Source organism: Oncorhynchus nerka, linkage group LG16 (genome assembly GCF_034236695.1).
Source record: "Oncorhynchus nerka isolate Pitt River linkage group LG16, Oner_Uvic_2.0, whole genome shotgun sequence".
NCBI lineage: Eukaryota > Metazoa > Chordata > Actinopteri > Salmoniformes > Salmonidae > Oncorhynchus > Oncorhynchus nerka.
The window spans coordinates 32,313,635-32,329,040 of NC_088411.1; the positions used below are offsets into that span (position 1 = coordinate 32,313,635).

General features: G+C 42.3%; 1 pseudogene; it reads left to right on the plus strand.

The window, feature by feature from the left end:
- LOC115121879 (inactive heparanase-2-like) overlaps nt 1–15,406 on the plus strand; it is a 293,833-nt pseudogene that overhangs the window by 163,777 nt on the left and 114,650 nt on the right.

Consider the following 15,406-nt stretch of genomic DNA (forward strand, 5'->3'; position numbering starts at 1 on the left):
GCTGTTGTAGAGAGAGAGAGAGAGAGACAATAACCTGATGTAGTAGAGAGAGAGAGAGACATTAACCTGCTGTTGTAGAGAGAGAGAGATACATTAACCTGCTGTTGTGGAGAGAGAGACATTAACCTGCTGTTGTAGAGAGAGAGACATTAACCTTCTGTAGTAGAGAGAGAGAGACATTAACCTGCTGTATTAGAGAGAGAGACACATTAACCTGCTGTAGTAGAGAGAGAGACATTAACCTGCTGTAGTAGAGAGAGAGACATTAACCTGCTGTAGTAGAGAGAGAGACATTAACCTGCTGTAGTAGAGAGAGATTAACCTGCTGTAGTAGAGAGAGAGAGACATTAACCTGCTGTAGTAGAGAGAGAGACATTAACCTGCTGTAGTAGAGAGAGGGAGACATTAACCTGCTGTAGTAGAGAGAGAGACATTAACCTGCTGTAGTAGAGAGAGAGACATTAACCTGCTGTAGTAGAGAGAGAGAGACATTAACCTGCTGTAGTAGAGAGAGAGACATTAACCTGCTGTAGTAGAGAGAGAGACATTAACCTGCTGTAGTAGAGATAGAGACATTAACCTGCTGTAGTAGAGAGAGAGACATTAACCTGCTGTAGTAGAGAGAGAGACATTAACCTGCTGTAGTAGAGAGGGAGACATTAACCTGCTGTAGTAGAGAGAGAGACATTAACCTGCTGTAGTAGAGATAGAGACATTAACCTGCTGTAGTAGAGAGAGAGACATTAACCTGCTGTAGTAGAGATAGAGACATAACCTGCTGTAGTAGAGATAGAGACATAACCTGCTCTAGTAGAGAGATAAAGTATTTGTCTAATTTATTGTGCTTCTGCTCCTCTTTGCACTATCCTGGAGCGTGTTGCGTGTAGCTTGTTATTGGCCATAAGTCATAAGTCTTCAAAGCGGCATTAGGCTATAGAGCCTCAGTGTGTTGCAAAAGTTAGGAGACATCTAATCAGTATAAAATGGAATTAAATTCAGGGAATTATAATTTAAAGGAGAAGGATAGGCTTCAACAACCAATAGCCAACAGGTAAGCTGCTACTTATTATTCTGAATGGAGTTGTTGTTTGTAACTGTAGGATCAGAAAGCGCATGCACTGAAGCCTCAGTTAGCCTAGCTAGCTAATATTAGCTAGCTTAGCTAGCTTCTCTTCACAGTATGATGCATGCAGTCCAAGACAGGTTCTTCCTAATTATATTTGATGATAAATAACCTAGCTAAGGCAGCTATTAGTCTACTATAGCTTGAGTCAGCTTGGTGTCTCTTGTCTCTCACTCCCCTCTGCTCCCCATGTCACTGGCACACAGTACTGCCCCGCCTCTCTCCCTCCTCTCCCGTTTCATCTGCTCCGGTTAATAAAATATCTTTAAAAAGTACTTTTCTGCTGCTTCCCTTACTCGGATCTGATTGGACCGGGTCTGGATCCGACCAGGTGTATACGGAACGGGTCTAGTTGTGTCTTTATTTAAAATATATATTTATTAATTTCGGGTCCTGGTGGGAAAGTCGCAGGTCCATTTCGGAAAAGGGTGCAACTTTTTGGCGAGGGCATTCCTTCACCATGTGTGAACAGAGCAATGCAATTTTACAAATATAAAACACAGCCTTTTGGACAACATCAAGTTTATAACTATGTTTAGAGATTGGTTGGTTTTTCTGGACGCTTCAGTCCAGATCTTCTTTATAGCCATATCTGCTCAGCAGGCTGTCATTCAACTATGCCCCTCACCTGCTCTTCATCAGCAGGCTGGGATGTCCATCAGTGCACGTCACCACACACACACACACGCACGCACGCACGCACGCACGCACGCACGCACGCACGCACGCACACACACACACACACACACACACACACACACACACACACACACACACACTCCCATGGGCGTTGTACAGGCCTGATCAGAAGTATGCTTGGATTTATCAGCCAGTTAAATGTCAAACATTCAATTAGTCTAGAGAAGAGAAAAGATACTGGTGAGGTGGACTGTAGTATTGTAGTAACATAGTACTGTAGTATTGTAGCAACATAGTACTGTAGTATTGTAGTACCATAGCACCGTAGTATTGCAGTAACATAGCACTGAAGTATTGTAGTAACACATTACTGCAGTATTGCAGTAACATAGCACTGTAGTACTGTAGTAACATAGTACTGTAGTATTGTAGCAACATAGTACTGTAGTATTGTAGTAGCATAGTACTGTAGTATTGCAGTAACATAGTACTGTAGTATTGTAGTAACATAGTACTGTAGTATTGTAGTAGAATAGTACTGTAGTATTGCAGTAGCATAGCACTGTAGCATTGTAGTAACACAGTACCATAGTATTGTAGTGACATACTATTGTGGTATTGCAGTAACACAGTACTGTAGTATTGTAGTAACATAGTACTGTAGTATTGCAGTAACATAGTACTGTAGCATTGTAGTAACACAGTACCATAGTATTGTAGTGACATACTATTGTGGTATTGCAGTAACACAGTACTGTAGTATTGTAGTAACATAGTACTGTAGTATTGCAGTAGCATAGCACTGTAGCATTGTAGTAACACAGTACCATAGTATTGTAGTGACATACTATTGTAGTATTGTAGTAGCATAGCACTGTAGTATTGTAGTAACATAGTACTGTAGTATTGCAGTAACATAGTACTGTAGCATTGTAGTAACACAGTACCATAGTATTGTAGTGACATACTATTGTGGTATTGCAGTAACACAGTACTGTAGTATTGTAGTAGCATAGCACTGTAGTATTGTAGTAACATAGTACTGTAGTATTGCAGTAACATAGTACTGTAGCATTGCAGTAACATAGTACTGTAGTATTACAGTAACACAGTACTGTAGTAACATGGTACTGTAGTATTGTAGTAGCATTGTCCCATTGTACTGTAGTACTGTAGTACCATAGAACTGTAGTAACATAGTGCCTTAGTAATGTAGCATTGCAGTAACATAGTCCCATAGTACTGTAGTACTGTTGTACCATACTACTGTAGTAACATAATACCATAGTACTGTAGTATTGTAGTAACATAGTACTGTAGCAACATAGTCCCATTGTACTGTAGTGCTGCATTACCATAGCACTGTAGTAACATAGTACCATAGTGCTGTAGTATTGTAGTAGCAGTACCGTAGTACTGTAGTATTGTAGTAACGTAGTGCTGTTGTAGAGTTGAATCGTAGTGCTGTTGTATTGCAGTACTATAGTATTTTAGTAACATAGTACCATAGTACTGTAGTATTGTAGTACCATAGCACCGTAGTATTGCAGTAACATAGCACTGAAGTATTGTAGTAACACATTACTGCAGAATTGCAGTAACATAGCAATGTAGTATTGTAGTAACATAGTACTGTAGTAGTGTAGCAACATAGTACTGTAGTATTGTAGTACCATAGCACCGTAGTATTGCAGTAACATATCACTGTAGTATTGTAGTAACACATTACTGTAGTATTGCAGTAACATAGCACTGTAGTACTGTAGTAACATAGTACTGTAGTATTGTAGCAACATAGTACTGTAGTATTGTAGTACCATAGCACCGTAGTATTGCAGTAACATAGCACTGAAGTATTGTAGTAACACATTACTGCAGTATTGCAGTAACATAGCAATGTAGTATTGTAGTAACATAGTACTGTAGTAGTGTAGCAACATAGTACTGTAGTATTGTAGTACCATAGCACCGTAGTATTGCAGTAACATATCACTGTAGTATTGTAGTAACACATTACTGTAGTATTGCAGTAACATAGTACTGTAGTATTGTAGTAGCATAGTACTGTAGTATTGCAGTAACATAGTGCTGTAGTATTGTAGTAACATAGTACTGTAGTATTGTAGTAGAATAGTACTGTAGTATTGCAGTAGCATAGCACTGTAGCATTGTAGTAACACAGTACCATAGTATTGTAGTGACATACTATTGTGGTATTGCAGTAACACAGTACTGTAGTATTGTAGTAGCATAGCACTGTAGTATTGTAGTAACATAGTACTGTAGTATTGCAGTAACATAGTACTGTAGCATTGTAGTAACACAGTACCATAGTATTGTAGTGACATACTATTGTGGTATTGCAGTAACACAGTACTGTAGTATTGTAGTAGCATAGCACTGTAGTATTGTAGTAACATAGTACTGTAGTATTGCAGTAACATAGTACTGTAGCATTGTAGTAACACAGTACCATAGTATTGTAGTGACATACTATTGTGGTATTGCAGTAACACAGTACTGTAGTATTGTAGTAGCATAGCACTGTAGTATTGTAGTAACATAGTACTGTAGTATTGCAGTAACACAGTACTGTAGCATTGCAGTAACACAGTACCGTAGTATTGTAGTAGCACAGTATTGTAGTATTGTAGTAACATAGTACTGTGGTATTGTAGTAACATAGTACTGTAGTATTACAGTAACACAGTACTGTAGTAACATGGTACTGTAGTATTGTAGTAGCATTGTCCCATTGTACTGTAGTACTGTAGTACCATAGAACTGTAGTAACATAGTGCCTTAGTAATGTAGTATTGCAGTAACATAGTCCCATAGTACTGTAGTACTGTTGTACCATACTACTGTAGTAACATAATACCGTAGTACTGTAGTATTGTAGTAACATAGTACTGTAGCAACATAGTCCCATTGTACTGTAGTGCTGCATTACCATAGCACTGTAGTAACATTGTACCATAGTGCTGTAGTATTGTAGTAGCAGTACCGTAGTACTGTAGTATTATAGTACCTTGGTACTGTAGTAACATAGTACAGTAGTACTGTAGTATTGTAGTACAATAGTAATGTAGTAACATAGTACCATAGTACTGTAATGATATAGTGCCGCTGTACTGTAGTATTGCAGTACTATAGTAGAGTAGTAACATGGTACTGCAGTATTTTAGTACCATAGTACTATAGTACCATAGTACTGTAGTTTTGTAGTACCATTGTACTGTATTACCATAGTACTTTAGTACCATAGTACTGTAGTACTGTAGTATTGTAGTACCATAGTACAGTATGTTTTGTAGTGCCATAGTACTGTAGTAACATATTACTGTAGTACGTTAGTATTGTAGTACCATTTTACTGTAGTAAAACAGTACCATGGTACTGTTGTACTGTAGTAATGGTATTGTATTACCATAGTAACACAGTACTGTGGCATTGTAGTACCATAGGAACATAGTATTGTGGTACTGTAGTACCATAGTAACATAGTACTGTAGTATTGTAATACCATAGTAACATAGTGTTGTTGTACTGTAGTAAATAGTAACATAGTAATGTAGTGACATAGTAACTTAGTACTGTGGTATCATATTACCATAACACTGTAGTATTTTAGGATTGTAGTATTGTAGTAGTTTAGTTCCATATTACTGTAGTATTGTTGCACCATACTATTGTAGTATTGTAGCACCATAGTAACATAGTACTATAGTACTGTAGTATAATATAAACAAAGTACTGTAGTATGGAGTAACATAGTAGTGTAGTACTGTAGCACCAAAGAGTGTGCAAAGCTGTCATCAAGGCAAAGGTGGCTATGAAACATCTCAAATATACAATTGTTTTTGATTTGTTAAACACGTTTTTGGTTACTACATTATTCCCAATGTGATACGGAATCGCTATTACTTTTACTCTTATTTTTATTTTTATGACACACTCAAGAACCTCCAGACGCTAACCAGCTAACTAGCTACAAGCTAGTTAGTCATTGTTAGTTTAAAAAAAAAAATTAAAAAAAACCTGGATAACACTCGCCAGCCCCCCTGCCCATCCACCGCTGCCCCCTGGACACTGATCTCTTGGCTACATAGCTGACGCACGCTGGACTGTCCATTAATCACGGTACTCCTTTCTGCTTGTTTGTCTTACCTGTCGGCCCCGTTGCCTAGTCAACGCCATTTTACCTGCTGTTTGTTGTGCTAGCGGATTAGCCTCGCCTACTGTTTTTAGCTAGCTTTCCAAATTCAACACCTGTGATTACTGTATGCCTCGCTGTATGTCTCTCTCAGATGTCAATATGCCTTGTATACTGTTGTTCAGGTTAGTTATAATTGTTTTAGTTCACAATGGAGCCCCTAGACCCACTCTGCATACCCCTGTTACCTCCTTTGTCCCACCTCCCACACATGCGGTGACCTCACCCATTACAACCAGCATGTCCAGAGATACAACCTGTCTCATCATCACCCAGTGCCTGGGCTTACCTCCGCTGTACCCGCACCCCACCATACCCCTGTCTGTGCATTATGCCCTGAATATATTCTACCATGCCCAGAAACCTGCTCCTCTTATCCTCTGCCCCCAACGCTCTAGGCGACCAGTTTTGATAGCCTTTAGCCGCACCCTCATACTACTCCTTCTCTGTTCCGCGGGTGATGTGGAGGTAAACCCAGGCCCTGCATGTCCCCAGGTACCCTCATTTGTTGACTTCTGTGATCGAAAAAGCCTTGGTTTTATGCATGTCAACATCAGAAGCCTCCTCCCTAAGTTTGTTTTACTCACTGCTTTAGCACACTCTGCTAACCCTGATGTCCTTGCCGTGTCTGAATCCTGGCTCAGGAAGGCCACCAAAAATTCAGAGATTTCCATACCCAACTATAACATCTTCCGTCAAGATAGAACTACCAAAGGGGGCGGAGTTGCAGTCTACTGCAGAGATAGCCTGCAAAGTAATGTCATACTTTCCAGGTCCATACCCAAACAGTTCGAACTACTAATTTTGAAAATTACCTCTCCAGAAATAAGACTCTCACTGTTGCCGCCTGCTACCGGCCACCCTCAGCTCCCAGCTGTGCCCTGGACACCATTTGTGAATTGATCGCCCCCATCTAGCTTCAGAGTTTGTTCTGTTAGGTGACCTAAACTGGGATATGCTTAACACCCCGGCAGTCCTACAATGTAAGCTAGATGCCCTCAATCTCACTCAAATCATCAAGGAACCCACCAGGTACAACCCTAACTCTGTAAACAAGGGCACCCTCATAGACGTCATCCTGACCAACTGGCCCTCCAAATACACCTCCGCTGTCTTCAACCAGGATCTCAGCGATCACTGCCTCATTGCCTGTATCCGCCACGGAGCCGCAGTCAAACGACCACCCCTCATCACTGTCAAACGCTCCCTAAAACACTTCTGTGAGCAGGCCTTTCTAATCGACCTGGCCCGGGTATCCTGGAAGGACATTGACCTCATCCCGTCAGTTGAGGATGCCTGGTCATTCTTTAAAAGTAACTTCCTCACCATTTTAGATAAGCATGCTCCGTTCAAAAATGCAGAACCAAGAACAGATACAGCCCTTGGTTCACTCCAGACCTGACTGCCCTCGACCAGCACAAAAACATCCTGTGGCGGACTGCAATAGCATCGAATAGCCCCCGTGATATGCAACTGTTCAGGGAAGTCAGGAACCAATACACACAGTCAGTCAGGAAAGCTAAGGCCAGCTTCTTCAGGCAGAAGTTTGCATCCTGTAGCTCCAACTCCAAAAAGTTCTGGGACACTGTGAAGTCCATGGAGAACAAGAGTACCTCCTCCCAGCTGCCCACTGCACTGAGGCTAGGTAACACGGTCTCCACCGATAAATCCACGATTATCGAAAGCTTCAATAAGCACTTCTCAACGGCTGGCCATGCCTTCCGCCCGGCTACTCCAACCTCGGCCAACAGCTCCGCCCCCCCCGCAGCTCCTCGCCCAAGCCTCTCCAGGTTCTCCTTTACCCAAATCCAGATAGCAGATGTTCTGAAAGAGCTGCAAAACCTAGACCCGTACAAATCAGCTGGGCTTGACAATCTGGACCCTCTATTTCTGAAACTATCTGCCGCCATTGTCGCAACCCCTATTACCAGCCTGTTTACATTTACATTTACATTTAAGTCATTTAGCAGACGCTCTTATCCAGAGCGACTTACAAATTGGTGCTTTCACCTTATGACATCCAGTGGAACAGCCACTTTACAATAGTGCATCTAGGTCTTTTAAGGGGGGGGGGAGGGGGAGAAGGATTACTTTATCCTATCCTAGGTATTCCTTCCCCTGTTCAACCTCTCTTTCATATCGTCTGAGATCCCCAAGGATTGGAAAGCTGCCGCAGTCATCCCCCTCTTCAAAGGGGGAGACACCCTGGACCCAAACTGCTATAGACCTATATCCATCCTGCCCTGCCTATCTAAGGTCTTCGAAAGCCAAGTCAACAAACAGGTCACTGACCATCTCGAATCCCACCGTACCTTCTCCGCTGTGCAATCTGGTTTCCGAGCCGGTCACGGGTGCACCTCAGCCACGCTCAAGGTACTAAACGATATCATAACCGCCATCGATAAAAGACAGTACTGTGCAGCCGTCTTCATCGACCTCGCCAAGGCTTTCGACTCTGTCAATCACCATATTCTTATCGGCAGACTCAATAGCCTCGGTTTCTCGGATGACTGCCTTGCCTGGTTCACCAATTACTTTGCAGACAGAGTTCAGTGTGTCAAATCGGAGGGCATGCTGTCCGGTCCTCTGGCAGTCTCTATGGGGGTGCCACAGGGTTCAATTCTCGGGCCGACTCTTTCTCTGTATATATCAATGATGTTGCTCTTGCTGCGGGCGATTCCCTGATCCACCTCTACGCAGACGACACCATTCTATATACTTTCGGCCCGTCATTGGACACTGTGCTATCTAACCTCCAAACGAGCTTCAATGCCATACAGCACTCCTTCCGTGGCCTCCAACTGCTCTTAAACGCGAGTAAAACCAAATGCATGCTTTTCAACCGATCGCTGCCTGCACCCGCATGCCCGACTAGCATCACCACCCTGGATGGTTCCGACCTTGAATATGTGGACATCTATAAGTACCTAGGTGTCTGGCTAGACTGCAAACTCTCCTTCCAGACTCACATCAAACATCTCCAATCGAAAATCAAATCAAGAGTCGGCTTTCTATTCCGCAACAAAGCCTCCTTCACTCACGCCGCCAAGCTTACCCTAGTAAAACTGACTATCCTACCGATCCTCGATTTCGGCGATGTCATCTACAAAATGGCTTCCAACACTCTACTCAGCAAACTGGATGCAGTCTATCATAGTGCCATCCGTTTTGTCACCAAAGCACCTTATACCACCCACCACTGTGACTTGTATGCTCTAGTCGGCTGGCCCTCGCTACATATTCGTCGCCAGACCCACTGGCTCCAGGTCATCTACAAGTCCATGCTAGGTAAAGCTCCGCCTTATCTCAGTTCACTGGTCACGATGGCAACACCCATCCGTAGCACACGCTCCAGCAGGTGTATCTCACTGATCATCCTTAAAGCCAACACCTCATTTGGCCGCCTTTCGTTCCAGTACTCTGCTGCCTGTGACTGGAACGAACTGCAAAAATCGCTGAAGTTGGAGACTTTTATCTCCTCACCAACTTCAAACATCAGCTATCCGAGCAGCTAACCGATCGCTGCAGCTGTACATAGTCTATTGGTAAATAGCCCACCCATTTTCACCTACCTCATCCCCATACTGTTTTTATACTGTTTTTTTATTTATTTATTTACTTTTCTGCTCTTTTGCACACCAATATCTCTACCTGTACATGACCATCTGATCATTTATCACCCCAGTGTTAATCTGCAAAATTGTATTATTCGCCTACCTCCTCTTGCCTTTTGCACACATTGTATATAGACTGCCCATTTTTTTCTACTGTGTTATTGACTTGTTAATTGCTTACTCCATGTGTAACTCTGTGTTGTCTGTTCACACTGCTATGCTTTATCTTGGCCAGGTCGCAGTTGCAAATGAGAACTTGTTCTCAACTAGCCTACCTGGTTAAATAAAGGTGAAATAAAAATAAAATAAAAAATAAAAAAATTCCATATGTGGTATTTCATAGTCTTCATTGCTATTCTACAATGTAGAAAATAGTACAAATGAAGAAAAACCCTTGAATGAGTAGGTGTGTCCAAACTTTAGACATGTACTGTAGCTATGTTATCCTTACTCATTGTGTTATTATTTCAAAATATTTTTTATATTTTCTCTCTGCATTGTAAGTAAGCATTTCACTTTTAGTCTACACTTGTTGTTTACGAAGCTTGTGACGAATAGAATTTGATTTGATTGATTTGAGACAATGAGTGAGGCTTAGATTGACAAGGTTAGAGGTTAGAACTAGGAACAGGAATTTTTCTGGACGGGTCACTTAGTTTTGATAAATAATTAAATCTGTGATAGGTTTGTACCTACATGTATTTCCATAGTCCAAAATCTATCTAGCCAGCTAATGTGGAGTTCCCACCACGTTGGTTACTATCCTATAATATTAGGGGTTAAGTGTAGATTTTAGAAAGGGCACAGTTGTTTTAGACAGGCCTCAGACATACTTAGCATACTGGAATATAAATGTCCCAAATGTGTTTTCAATGTTTAGAAATCATTATTTGTTGTATAGTTAGCCCGGCCACAGTATGACTGAATGCTACCTTGAATATTTTGAGAAGAAACAAAGTTACAACTGCGTCTGGTTTGCTCCCAGCCAGGTCTTTAGACAAACTGTACAACTTTGCCGAGTGTGCTGGTCTGCATCTGGTCCTGGGGTTCAACGCCCTGCAGAGAAACCCTGACTCCTCCTGGAACTCCTCCGCAGCCTTCAGCTTACTCAAATACAGCGCTGGGAAGAAATACAACATCTCCTGGGAACTGGGCAACGGTCAGTATCTACTACACCACACTATATACTGCATTTCAAATATTGTACAATGTATGGTATTTAATAAAGCAGAATTCTAAAGCATTGGACAACACTGTACCTACAGGGGAATACAGGGGTATAAAGGGGTATACGGGGGTATACGGGGGTATAAAGGGCTATAAAGGGGTATACAGGGGTATAAAGGGGTATACAGGGTATAAGGGGTATACGGGGTATACGGGGTATACGGGGGTATAAAGGGCTATAAAGGGGTATACGGGGTATACGGGGTATACGGGGTATACGGGGGTATAAAGGGCTATAAAGGGGTATACGGGGGTATACGGGGTATACGGGGGTATAAAGGGCTAAAAAGGGGGTATACGGGGTATACGGGGGTATACGGGGTATAAAGGGCTATAAAGGGGGTATACGGGGTATAAAGGCGTATACAGGGGTATACAGGGGTATAAAGGGGTATACAGGGGTATACAGGGGTATAAGGGGGTATACGGGGGTATACAGGGGTATACAGGGTATAAAGGCGTATACAGGGGTATACAGGGGTATAAAGGGGTATAAAGGGTTATACGGGGTATACGGGGTATAAAGGGGTATACGGGGTATAAGGGGGTATACGGGGTATAAAGGGTTATACGGGGGGTATACGGGGGGTATAAAGGGGTATAATGGGGTATACGGGGTATATGGGGTATACAGGGGTATAAAGGTATACAGGGGTATAAGGGGGTATACGGGGTATAAAGGGGTATACAGGGGTATAAGGGGGTATACGGGGGTATACGGGGGTATACAGGGGTATAAAGGGGTATACAGGGGTATAAAGGGGTATACGGGGGTATAAAGGGGTATAAAGGGGTATACGGGGTATACGGGGTATAAAGGGCTATAAAGGGCTATACGGGGTATACGGGGTATAAAGGGGTATAAAGGGTTATACGGGGTATACGGGGTATAAAGGGGTATACGGGGTATAAGGGGGTATACGGGGGTATAAAGGGTTATACGGGGGTATACGGGGTATAAAGGGGTATACGGGGTATACGGGGGTATACAGGGGTATAAAGGGGTATACAGGGGTATAAGGGGGTATACGGGGTATAAAGGGGTATACAGGGGTATAAGGGGGTATACGGGGGTATACAGGGGTATAAAGGGGTATACAGGGGTATAAAGGGGTATACGGGGTATAAAGGGGTATACAGGGGTATAAAGGGGTATAAGGGGGTATACGGGGGTATACAGGGGTATAAGGGGGTATAAAGGGCTATAAAGGGGTATAAAGGGGTATACGGGGTATAAAGGGGTATAAAGGGTTATACGGGGGTATACAGGGGTATAAAGGGGTATACGGGGGTATAAGGGGGTATACGGGGGTATAAAGGGTTATACGGGGTATACGGGGGGTATAAAGGGGCATACGGGGTATACGGGGGTATACAGGGGTATAAACGGGTATACAGGGGTATAAGGGGTTATACGGGGGTATACAGGGGTATACAGGGGTATAAAGGGGTATACGGGGGTATACGGGGGTATACAGGGGTATAAAGGGGTATACAGGGGTATAAAGGGGTATACAGGGGTATACAGGGGTATAAAGGGGTATACAGCGGTATAAAGGGGTATACAGGGGTATACAGGGGTATAAGGGGGTATACGGGGGTATACAGGGGTATACAGGGGTATAAAGGGGTATACAGGGGTATACAGGGGTATAAAGGGCTACCCCTCTATGTTTTTGGAGAGCTAAAACCTACAAGAAGGTAGTTCTCCAGGAACAGAGTTGGGCCTAACATGCCATTTGAATGGTGCTCCTGGCCAGAGCTCCCTCGAGTTCAGGTATTCTGTTAACTTCAGATCCGCCTTCTCTTGGATGTTGTCACAGAAAAAAATCCTAATTGAAGAAGATAACACTGTTTATTCTCAGCTGCATCCTGCAAAATTGAAAGTTCACGAGAGAGGCTACGAAACACTCAATATACAAAGTCCCCAACCGCTGACTCTGTGCTGCTGCCAGCCTGTTATGGGAATAGTGCGGTGGCAGTAAAAATACATATTTCCATTGTACAAAAGATTCATAAAGATCTGTTTGAGGGTACTTTTATTTGGAAAAATCTTTATAAATGATGTTGAATACATGTGTTATGAAGAATAGAACTACAATAAAAGTATATTTCTATATTATGAAGCTATATTGTGATGAATGATACTGCAACACTGATAAAGGTGTTATGACTGGTTTCATAAAGATGTTATGACTGGTTTCATAAAGGTGTTATGGCTGGTTTCATAAAGGTGTTATGACTGGTTTCATGAAGGTGTTATGACTGGTTTCATGAAGGTGTTATGACTGGTTTCATAAAGGTGTTATGACTGGTTTCATAAAGGTGTTATGACTGGTTTCATAAAGGTGTTATGACTGTTTTCATGAAGGTGTTATGACTGTTTTCATAAAGGTGTTATGACTGGTTTCATAAAGGTGTTATGACTGGTTTCATGAAGGTGTTATGACTGGTTTCATGAAGGTGTTATGACTGGTTTCATGAAGGTGTTATGACTGGTTTCATAAAGGTGTTATGACTGGTTTCATAAAGGTGTTATGACTGGTTTCATGAAGGTGTTATGACTGGTTTCATAAAGGTGTTATGACTGGTTTCATGAAGGTGTAATGACTGGTTTCATAAAGGTGTTATGAATGCCTTATGTATAACTCCTAGTGGCTATACACTATACAATATGATAGTAGCAATTATATGATATATACAGCACATAAATTACAGTATAATAGACTTCCCAGTACATTGCTTACTTCTAGCTGCTCTGGTAAAGAAGTTGATATCATTGGCAGTGCTCATGATAACAAAACAAAATAAGTACTGGTGCTTGCCAAAGCCTTGAGAGGGCATGCAAATGTGTACGTTTTGACTCTGAGTCATGATTGAAAGGAAGCCTTTCAAAGAGTGAAGAGAGAGAGAGAGAGAGAGAGAGGGGTGAATATTTAGGCATGATGAAGGATGGAGTGGTTTTTAAAAGGAGAAGTTGACAGCTGATGACTTTCTATGTGGTGCAGTCGACCCCTGCCAAAATGACAGATACAAGCACTCTCGCCAGAAAGTAGAAGCTGTGAGGTTAATGTGGGATTATCTCCAACACTCTTGTGTTGGACAGTGTTAGAATGACACGCTGTGTCTCGCTGTAATACCATCATGAGTTTAGTTCTGGAGGTAGACCTGAGCGATTTCCTTAGATAGACCAGCTGCAACATCAAAAAATTAGCTTTTTGGTTTTAATTTAAGGTTAGGGTTAGGAATTAAGGATAGCAGTGTGGTTAAGGTTTGGGTTAGGCATTAAGGATAGCAGTGTGGTTAAGGTTTGGGTTAGGCATTAGGGATAGCAGTGTGGTTAAGGTTTGGGTTAGGCATTAAGGATAGCAGTGTGGTTAAGGTTTGGGTTAGGCATTAGGGATAGCAGTGTGGTTAAGGTTAGGGTTAGGCATTAGGGATAGCAGTGTGGTTAAGGTTAGGGTTAGGCATTAGGGATAGCAGTGTGGTTAAGGTTAGGGTTAGGCATTAGGTTAGGGTTAAGGCCAGGGTTAGTTTAAAATCCGATTTTATGACTTTTTCTATTGCTTTAATTTCCTTCCTCTCTCCATCTCTCTCCAGAGCCTAATGGCTACCGAAGCATGGTGGGTCAGACAGTTAACAGTACCCAGCTAGCCAAGGACTACACCATGCTGAGAACACTACTGCAATCTGTACGCTTCTACAGCCGAGCACACCTCTACGGCCCTAACGCTGGACCACCACGCAAGAACGCCATTCTGCTGCTCGACGGGTGAGTCGCCTCACTGACGCCGTTTCAATTATAGGTGCATTATGGATTGTCAATATAGTCAACAAAGTCCTAAACTATAGTATAGAACCATCTTTTGGAAATATGGTTTAAACAGTACACACACACACACACACACACACACACACACACACACACACACACACACACACACACACACACACACACACACACACACACACACACACACACACACACACACACACACACACACACAAACACACAGACACACACACACAGGCCCGGTGTTTATGTAGAGGTCTCCAGTCTGGTGGTCCCAGGTCCTGGTCTAGTTAAATAGGCTGTCTGCTGAATAGAGTGTCAGTGGATTGATGAATTGGCAGAGTGATTTCCCACCTGTCCTCTCCTCTCTCTTCTCTCCTCGTTCTCCTCTCTTCTCTCCTCTCTCTCTCAGACCAGAGGATCTTTGTCTAGACCTCTATCTTAGATCCACTATTGGGACTTGCCAAAAACAGGGGATTTGTTATATATTACATGGTGAATTTTTTTCCACTGCACAAAGATTGGATTTGTTAGACCAACATTCTAGAGCAGCCCCCCCCCCCCAAACTGTTCACACCCCTCTTGTTTGTGGAGGGAATGTTGCAGGTTTAAAGTTTATTTCCTGCAATTCTTCTAATTTTATCATTGGGTGCAAAGAAAATGTTGCATTTAAAAAAAAGTATATTCTTGCAATTTTATGTTTTATATGTCTCAATGTAATCAAGGTATGAAATGATTGTTGTTTGGAATATAGTCTATTTTGGGGTTTAGTTAATGAGTTTGATTTTCAGAAA